Genomic DNA, 9,521 nt, shown 5'->3' with positions numbered 1-9,521 from the left:
GTAAAGATGCAGAATAACTCCAGCTTTGTGTCTTTTTCCATTCTAGCTGAAGTACGGGACAAACTGCGTTCCTTTTCAGCTCAATACGAAATTTTCTCTGAATACGGGACGATTCAGTTTTTCACGGGATGGTTGGCAACTTTACTAACTAAACTTATGAATAAAATAAAGTTAACTATCAGTAACATCATAGCACCCACCCAGCAGTATAGAAACTCTGTCATGCTAGCTAGCTCGCAGTACGAGTTATTGTAACTGACTGTAAAAAGTCAGCAGAACGAAAATAAACTACACTTAAACTTGGTTTATATCTGACCCAGATAGACTGCAGGTCATAACTTCTTCCCTGAAGTTCAGTTCACTTGACACTCGCACCGGCGGCCGCTTTGGGTCTCTCCTCCTCCTGCCTCCCCTTTCCCTCATCCACCTGCTGGAAGCTCCGCCATAGTGACCACCAAGCAACTGAGTTATTTTTACACATCAGCCAGCATCTGGCCAATACACCACCTTTCATTGTTTATACCGTTACAAAAACAACAACAACAACAAAAAAAAAACATCGGCCCGTAAAAACGAAAAATCACAATTGGCCCACCGGGCAAATGCCTGATGGCCAGTCCAGCTATGCTTGGCCTTATGTGTGAGTATAACATGGTGAATGTTGAAATCCTCCCAAGGTGGGGAATTCCAGACTGGGAGACCAGGTGCTGATCAGAGATCTTCCGAGAATCAGCTTGAAGCAGGGACAACCACAGTAATAACCCAAAGGGTGAAAAGATTTCCACGTTGATGCTGAAGAAGACAACAAGGGTGTACGAAGTGCTCTGCCCTTTCAACCTGCAGCTCCACTGGAACAAAAGAGTGAGAGGTGAAAGAGTACCCTCCTCTAACAAGATTGTGCCTAGCTCCAAATCAATGGAGCACTTGTATCAGAGTTAAACAAATAAAAAAACTATGGTTTACACAGGTTCAGTCGCAGGCACTATCCCCTCATAGCAGGGTAAAACCATCCAAGGACATCTCTGAGGCTAACTCTAACATGTTTGTATTCCACGTCATAGGTGTTCCTCGACAAGACACCGATAAGTTCAAAGGACACAATCAAATTGCAGCAGGATTCACATTCCATTCTTTGAATATGTGATAGAAACTGACAAAAACACAGATTGAATAAATGACATTTATTTTGTCCAGTAACCATTTGCTGATTCCACTACAAATGAAGCTGTATGAGACCAAATGAATGTGACATGTCTCATGACATGGGAAAATAGAATGACACAAAAGGCTGGGTGTGGGTGATGATTGGTGATGCATGTTGTACCTTCATCCCTAACAATACTGGTGCTAATGGTTCTTTTACAGAAACAGTCACTAAATTAGAAACATTGGCTGATGGATCTAAAGATGTCTCTTATAGTTTGATAAAGATGTCTCACACCAAATGGGTTCATTAACTTAACAGCACTCTCTCATAAATGAACAACTTCATTTAAATAAAGTTTTAAAGCTCTCTTTTTGAAATATTTCATATTTCCAGGTTATGATATTTCACTTAAACTTCATGTGTAATATGATATTTTGGGGTGTTTTTTCTTTGTACTATTACTGCCTTGTTTTGCATACAAATTTTACATTACAATTAAAATTAATCAAAAGGGTGGAGACTCAGCTGAAGAATAGCGGGTTGATGACAAGTAGGGGTAGGTTGAAAAAATTGATTTACCGATTCAAATCGATTTGAAGTTTGAATAATGCGATATCGATTCATTAAATCCTAAAGCGATTTTTAAATATGAATGTATTTTGCCAGAAACGCCAGAATCTCAGCTCAAAGCTCACAAAATTATTTCAACAAATGCCAAACAGTTAAAACACTAAATCAGGTAAACTGACTCTGCTAAAAGATGCAAATACAAAGTGTACACGCCAAGTGCTGAAAGCTGATATCTCACGAATTCTGAGACTGCAGGTTTCGTCACCTTCCGACCAAAATTCACTGAACCAGCAGCAAAAGCTTGCTTGGTTATTACGCACCACTCTACTGTTGCTTACAGCATTGTCACCCGCTGTTTTTTGTTTTGTTTTGTTTTTTCAAAAATGATCTCAGACAAGACAAGTCTCATTTCTGCTGTACAATACTAAAATAATTTTCCATTTTACAAATGATGCCAAATTGAAAGACGTTTAGCCCTGTCTCTTATAAAACCTCTGTAACTTTGCTCTGTTCCCTGTGCAGTTAGTTGAGGTTATACCATGCTGTTATTGAATAAGTTACACTATCAATTTAGCAGTAATAAAAAGCCTTTAGCAGCTGAGCATACACTGTATTTTTCCCGAGTGTTAGTAATAAATAGCGCCTTTTGTGTGCTTTTTTAACCATTGTAGTTGTGTTTGCTCTCCATTTGAGGTCCTCTGTAATATTGATCTTTACAAATTTAAAACACGAGACCCTCTCTACTTCTTCACCCTTGATGGTTAAAGGGGATGGGTCTTTTCCTTGTGTCTATTATGATTATCATGTTTTTCTTAACATTCAGGGTCAAGTTGTTCTCTGTATACCAAGCTACCAATTGCCAGGGGGCTGGGTCTGTGACCCAGCATCTTGAGTTACTGTCAGGGCTGTGTGTGCAGGCAGGCAGGGGTGAGGATCCAAATGCAGGACTCGGAGACTGAATGCAACTCAAAAACCACAGCTTTATTGCTGGCAGAAAACAAAACAGAAACCAAACCGGGAAAAACACAAACTAGAACACACAGGCAAAATCTGATGGTGCGACACGACGCTGAACACTGGAGGACACACACTGTGTCGAGGCTTGCTTCGTTTGGCAAAACTCACGTGACCAGTGACGTCCGAAGCTTCATTACGCACGTAACTGATTCGGTACCTGATTCTACGGTGGCCCCTAGAGACAAAGCACGTACAAACTCCAAAGCACATGCAAACTCCAAAACACATGCAAACTCCAAAACACTTGCAAACTCCAAAACACTTGCAAAATCCAAAACACTTGCAAACTCCAAAACACTTGCAAATTCCAAAACACAACGGAAGTGCTCCAGGGGCCTGTTCTTCGTACCTCGCTAAGTAAGTTAGCCGGATTTGAATGTTGACGATTTCGCGTGATCTTGGATCGTTCGGTTCTCCGAAGCTCATCTGGGGCTTGCTGTCATAGCAACAGAGCCGTAAAAGTAAGCCTGCTCGGGAGCAGGTTTACTTTATGTAAACAGGATTAGATCGCGGCCTCTCAGGTATGTCCGCTGCAGTTATATGAAAGCAAGAGCGATATTTCGCCACTGTTTTACCATAAATAAATATTATCAATGTAACTAAAGATAATGTATTTGATTCTTTTATTGATTTCATACAGATACATACAGGTCATTTCCGAAAAAAAGGGAAATGTACTATTAATCATTCTATTACATGTAGTAGATCATGTCAGATGTAATTCATATTTTAGAGTAGTAATAGTAAATTACTACGTGCAATCAAGATGAGAGACCACGGCTAAAAAAGCGAAGGTGGATTTGGGAAGTCTGTCGCAGCCATGTCCTGTCCGTTTGTACGCGAGCAAGGAAGGTGCAAGATTGATAAGGAGAGTTTACAGAATTTAGCGTATATTGCGGGATAGACGGGATCCTTTAGCTCGGCGCGACGGTGTGCTCATAGAGAGATATCGATTCTCCCGTGAGGTTATTATTTACTTTCTCTCTCTCTCTCTCTCTCTCCAAATATATATATATATATATATATACTTACTGTACTGTATATACTTACTCCCGACTTACTGTGCATGCTTCAGTCACCCCTTGCATGGGAACAGGTAAAAGTGATGGAGTGTTATTCAAACTACACACATAAAAACCCACAATGTCAATAAATGTCACAGTACAAAAAGGGGTGTGACGAGGGGGTGCAGGACCACCACCTGTCTTTATTTGCTCTGCCCTTTTCTTGGTTGCTGTTATAAACAAACAGATTATTCCAGGGTCTCTTGTCATAGACTAAAAGCAATATAAGTGATAAATATTACCATTCTGTAGAATATTCTTATATTTCACTTTTACTTTTTCCCATGTTCTAGTGGGTCCTGTTGTGGCTCTAATGTGAAAGAGGATATGATGTAATATAATATAATGTGGAATGAAATAATATCACATGATATAATGTAATATCATGGATCACTTACGAGTTTAATTTGTCAGCAACTTTCTGCCAGCCCTCTCTCCTTGCTTTTGCAGCCTTTGCAGTGTTCCCCTGCGTTTTAATTAAACTCTGAAACTCCTGCTATCCCTCAATCAAGAGTTCTTGGTCTGCTGCCGTGAGATACTGCGCGCGCTCCTTCGACATCTTCGCCGACCAATCACAGGGTTGCCGATCAATGTTTCTACTATCGATGCGTAGCCCCTTTTAAGCCACCCAGTGATCTCAGATTACTTCAGCCAGCTATACTAATCGTCAACAACAGGTGCGTTCGGACAACCGGATTAGCGAGCTCACGGTTAGCGCGATGATTTGATCTTGGATGTGTCATTTGATCTTGGATGTAGTAAGCGAGGTACGAAGAACAGGCCCCAGGACGCTAGGGGCAGTGTTGAGCTTTTGTTACCTAGTAACTACACAAGCCAGGAAGTACCAATGACCGGATTTGGGCTCTATCCCAATTCAGGGTCTGCAGCCTTAAAGGCCACATTTTAAGGCCGATTATGTCACAGCGACACGACGAAGGCTGTCCCAATTCAAAGGCTGCTCGAAATGCGGCCCTCAAATGCGTCCTTAATTTCCCTGAATTTTAAGGATGGGTCGGTGTAGCCTTCATGGCCCAACATATCCCAGATTTCATAGCGCGGCGGTGGTGTGGATAATTTTGCCGAAAAAAACGGCGGAAGCGGAGCCGCCAAAGAGTAAACTTTCAGAAGTAAGTACTGAATATTATGTCACTTATTTATGCGCAAATGTTTTTATAATGAAGAACATTAAAACATTACTGTTGGCCACATGTCAGCAAAGTTAAGTGACATTAGCGATGTTTGTACTAACTTGGTTTTAAAGCCTTTACTTCAAAATATACGCCGTTCAATAGTTGACTTTAATCTTACAGAGAATGTGATGATTTTATGGATAATTAAAGTCAGTCATATATCCACAAACACAACAAGCTGAAAGTCAGTGATGCTGCTCGGTTTACAGTCCTGAATATGACGGCACAAGCAGGATTCACTGCACTGTTAATGTTAGCTATGTTATATTGCTGCCTCTGTTCGGTGGTGTCGAGCCAAACGGACTTTAACGTGTGTTTGAACGAGCTGACGGTTCACTCGTTAAGCTGAAAGAAAGATGCTTTAATCACAGGAGTCACACATGTGTCCACTGGACCATCTGGAACTCTTCTTGTTTAGCACTCGTAATAACACAAACACTAAATCCTCCTTCTCTTGTGCTGTTTTGTAGCAGTGTATACACCTGAGACTGTCACCTGTCTGTCTGTCCTGCACTCTCTCTCTGTTTCTTTCTCTCTGATTGTGGAATAAAAGTATGAACATGTATTTATAAGTTACACTTGTGTTTGAATCCTGCAGCTTATCACACATTTGATTTCCATGTGTGACAACTGCAAGTGTCCAGAGTGAGGACAGACTGAGGGACCCACTGCTGCACATCATCTGTGAGGCTTTGCACCCCTGATGATCCACCAGGACAAACTCAGCAGTGTGTGAGGAAGAGGAGGAGGAAGAGCCAGCAGCAGCTGACAGATGGAGAGAATAGACAGACTGTTCCCTGTTTGTGAAGGACTGCTAGAAAAGTTTACAATAACTAATTGTCTGTCCTGAATCAGTCTTATTAGGTAATGTTCAAATAATGTTATCATCCCAGTGTTTTCAGTGTGGGAGAAAGTACTCAGGGCCTTCAGGTTACACACTATGAAAGGCAGCAACAAGTTTAATATTCAGAAACCTAAAGTATGTATCAGCAGCAGAATGGAGCTAAAAATAAATGTTTGTTTCAGTTCTATGAAGCTTTGAGTATTTTGGATTAGTAGTACTGCTGTGTTTGTTGCATCATATTGCTGTAATTGTTTATATGCTTTATATATTCTGAGGTAAGTTGATCTATAGTGTTACATCATATTCTATATGGATGTTATGTGTTTGTATACTTTCTGCCCAGTTTGACCCATTTAGCAGAAGTCAGCCTGTTTAAGGCTCTGATATCTATTCTGTATGACTTAAAGCAGTTATGACATGGTCTGATTTTCTCACCCAATAAAGGAATATTTAATATATCAGTCTACTCTTCATTTTATCAGAAACAGTTATCACAGTTTGTACATTTTCTTTTTATAAATATATGTAAGCAATGAGCCAAATTTAGTAATGCCAACATACTGAAGGAACAACATTTGTCTCTTATATATGATACACCTATATATGCACTGTCAAAGATACTTCTCTTTGAGTGAAGATTTAAGGTGATAAGACATATAGATAACTGCAACTTGAATCTGTACTGAGGCTCAGTATTTGACACAGAGTTCATGTTCACTGCTGTAATAGCTAATAATGATTAATATAATAACTATAATATTGGCCATATTATATTTACATTACCAAAGTGATATGACTTTAGTCTCATGAACAACATTGGCTTATTGTTATTTACTAACTAATCTTAAATGACTGTTCAGTACAGAAATGAAGCCCAAAAATCATGTTTTACAGTCCTGTGGTCTCAGCCTCAGATACTTATCAAATCACACAAAGCTCTTGTAGAAACAAACAAACAAATGAACAAAATATGTTCTCCTTCATTTCTGTCAAACAAAGTTGTATGACACGTTTCCAGCGGTTAGTATCATGGTTGCTAGGCAACCTGGGAAGCGCGACGGAGACTAGACCGTCCCATACAGACAAACTTGCCGTTTATTTTGCAAATCGAGCTCAACACTGCCCCTAGCGTCCTGGAGCACTTCCGTTGTGATTTGGAGTTTGCATGTGTTTTGGATTTTGCAAGTGTTTTGGAATTTGCAAGTGTTTTGGATTTTGCAAGTGTTTTGGAGTTTGCAAGTGTTTTGGAATTTGCAAGTGTTTTGGATTTTGCAAGTGTTTTGGAGTTTGCAAGTGTTTTGGATTTTGCAAGTGTTTTGGAGTTTGCAAGTGTTTTGGAATTTGCAAGTGTTTTGGATTTTGCAAGTGTTTTGGAGTTTGCAAGTGTTTTGGATTTTGCAAGTGTTTTGGAGTTTGCAAGTGTTTTGGAGTTTGTACGTGCTTTGTCTCTAGGGGCCACCGTATGATTCAAATGGAAGGAAGTGAATCATTCACGGGATTTGTGGAGTGTTTTGATGGTGACAGATAGCGAACCACTGATCATTCCACTGAGAGATTTGGTTCTGTTGTGTAGGAGTATTTTGAGTTGATTTTGGTCGGTGGGTTTTCTATGGAGTTAAATCAGGGCCATAATGTTTGTGTAGTTAAAAGAAAAATTTGAAATCGAAAATATGTAAACTGAAAGCAAAAGTCACATTTTTAGAGTGAACTTTGAAAAAGAAAGAGTTGGATTTAAAATAAAATCAAACATTACATTTTTTCAGATTCAGATCTTTTAAATTAATGTACAAAAAAAAATTCTTCAGGTTCGGATTTTTCTCTCAGCTTCAATTTTTTTTTTTCACTTTCAGATCTCTATTTTTCAGTTACAGACTTGGCCCTGTTTTGGCGTGGTGGGCGTGGCTACACAGAGAGGGGCGGGGAATCATGAGTGACAGCAGACCGCTGCAGGCTCAAGATGGTCCATTTTTCATGTTGCCTTCAGGAAACCTGGGAATGAACATAATTTATCAAACACCTCCTGCACTGTATTATTTGATAATGTTTAGAAAACATGTCATGCATAACTGCTAAAACTCAGTTACTAAAGCTCTTTCAAGCAGTAATGTGTACAAATTACGCCGTAACTGATCAATTATGAGACGTTTTCCCAGCCACTACGTGAGAAGTGGTCATTTCCCATGCTCTCAAAGTAGCGCGCATTGTATCGGGTGGGGGCTGCTGTTAACTTGTCCCTCAGTGAACGATGGCTGTGTCCCAATTCAGGGTCTGCACGCTTGAAGTACGCATTTCAAGTGCGATTACGTCACCGCCACGTGACGACGGCTGTCCCAATTCAAAGTGTACTTCAAATGCATACTCCAAATGCGCCGTCGATTTCCCCAAATATCAAGCGTGGTCCGGTGCACGCTTCGTGGCCCCATATATCCCACAATCCATAGCGCGGCGGTGGGTGTGGATAATTTTGCTGCGAAACACGGCAGAAGGGAGCGGCTGAAGAGTGAACTGTCAAAAGTAAGTACTGAATATGATGTCACTTATTTATGTGCAAATGTTTAAGAACATTAAAACATTACTGTTGGCCACATGTCGGCAAAGTTATGTGACATTAGCGATGTTTGTACTTTCAGTGGTAACTTGGTTTTAAAGCCTCTACTTCTAAATATATATATAGTCGACCTTAATCTTACAGAGAATGTGATGATATTATGGATAATTAAAGTCAGTCATATATCCACAAACACAACAAGCTGAAAGTCAGTGATGCTGCTCGGTTTGCAGTCCTGAATATGACGGCACAAGCAGGATTCACTGCACTGTTAATGTTAGCTATGTTATATTGCTGCCTCTGTTCGGTGGTGTCGAGCCAAACGGACTTTAACGTGTGTTTGAACGAGCTGACGGTGCACTCGTTAAGCTGAAAGAAAGATGCTTTAATCACAGGAGTCACGCATGTGTCCACTGGACCATCTGGGAACTCTTCTTGTTTAGCACTCGTAATAACACAAACACTAAATCCTCCTTCTCTTGTGCTGTTTTGTAGCAGTGTATACACCTGAGACTGTCACCTGTCTGTCTGTCCTGCACTCTCTCTGTTTCTTTCTCTCTGATTGTGGAATAAAAGTATGAACATGTATTTATAAGTTACACTTGTGTTTGAATCCTGCAGCTTATCACACATTTGATTTCCATGTGTGACGACTGCAAGTGTCCAGAGTGAGGACAGACTGAGGGACTCACTGCTGCACATCATCTGTGAGGCTTTGCACCCCTGATGATCCACCAGGACAAACTCAGCAGTGTGTGAGGAAGAGGAGGAGGAAGAGCCAGCAGCAGCTGACAGATGGAGAGAATAGACAGACTGTTCCCTGTTTGTGAAGGACTGCTAGGAAAGTTTAACATAACTAATTGTCTGTCCTGAATCAGTCTTATTAGGTAATGTTCAAATAATTTGATCATCCCAGTGTTTTCAGTGTGGGAGAAAGTACTCAGGGCCTTCAAGTTACACACTATGAAAGGCAGCAACAAGTTTAATATTCAGAAACCTAAAGTATGTATCAGCAGCAGAATGGAGCTAAAAATAAATGTTTGTTTCAGTTCTATGAAGCTTTGAGTATTTTGGATTAGTAGCACTGCTGTGTTTGTTGCATCATATTGCTGTAATTGTTTCTATGCTTTATATATTCTGA

At 40.2% G+C, this 9,521-nt stretch overlaps 1 long non-coding RNA gene across 1 annotated transcript; it reads left to right on the top strand.

The window, feature by feature from the left end:
• Window positions 1-4,760: 4,760 nt before the first annotated feature.
• Window positions 4,761-5,618, top strand: LOC112848151 (uncharacterized). The gene is made up of 2 exons (XR_003222100.1): window positions 4,761-4,925; window positions 5,587-5,618. It is a non-coding gene; the product is annotated as an uncharacterized LOC112848151 (long non-coding RNA).
• The last annotated feature ends 3,903 nt before the right edge of the window (window positions 5,619-9,521 follow it).

This window comes from Oreochromis niloticus, linkage group LG11, assembly GCF_001858045.2.
Source record: "Oreochromis niloticus isolate F11D_XX linkage group LG11, O_niloticus_UMD_NMBU, whole genome shotgun sequence".
In the NCBI taxonomy this organism is placed as follows: Eukaryota; Metazoa; Chordata; class Actinopteri; order Cichliformes; family Cichlidae; genus Oreochromis; species Oreochromis niloticus.
The sequence above is the reverse complement of the archived record's forward strand: the minus strand, read 5'-3'. Positions and strand labels throughout refer to the sequence as shown.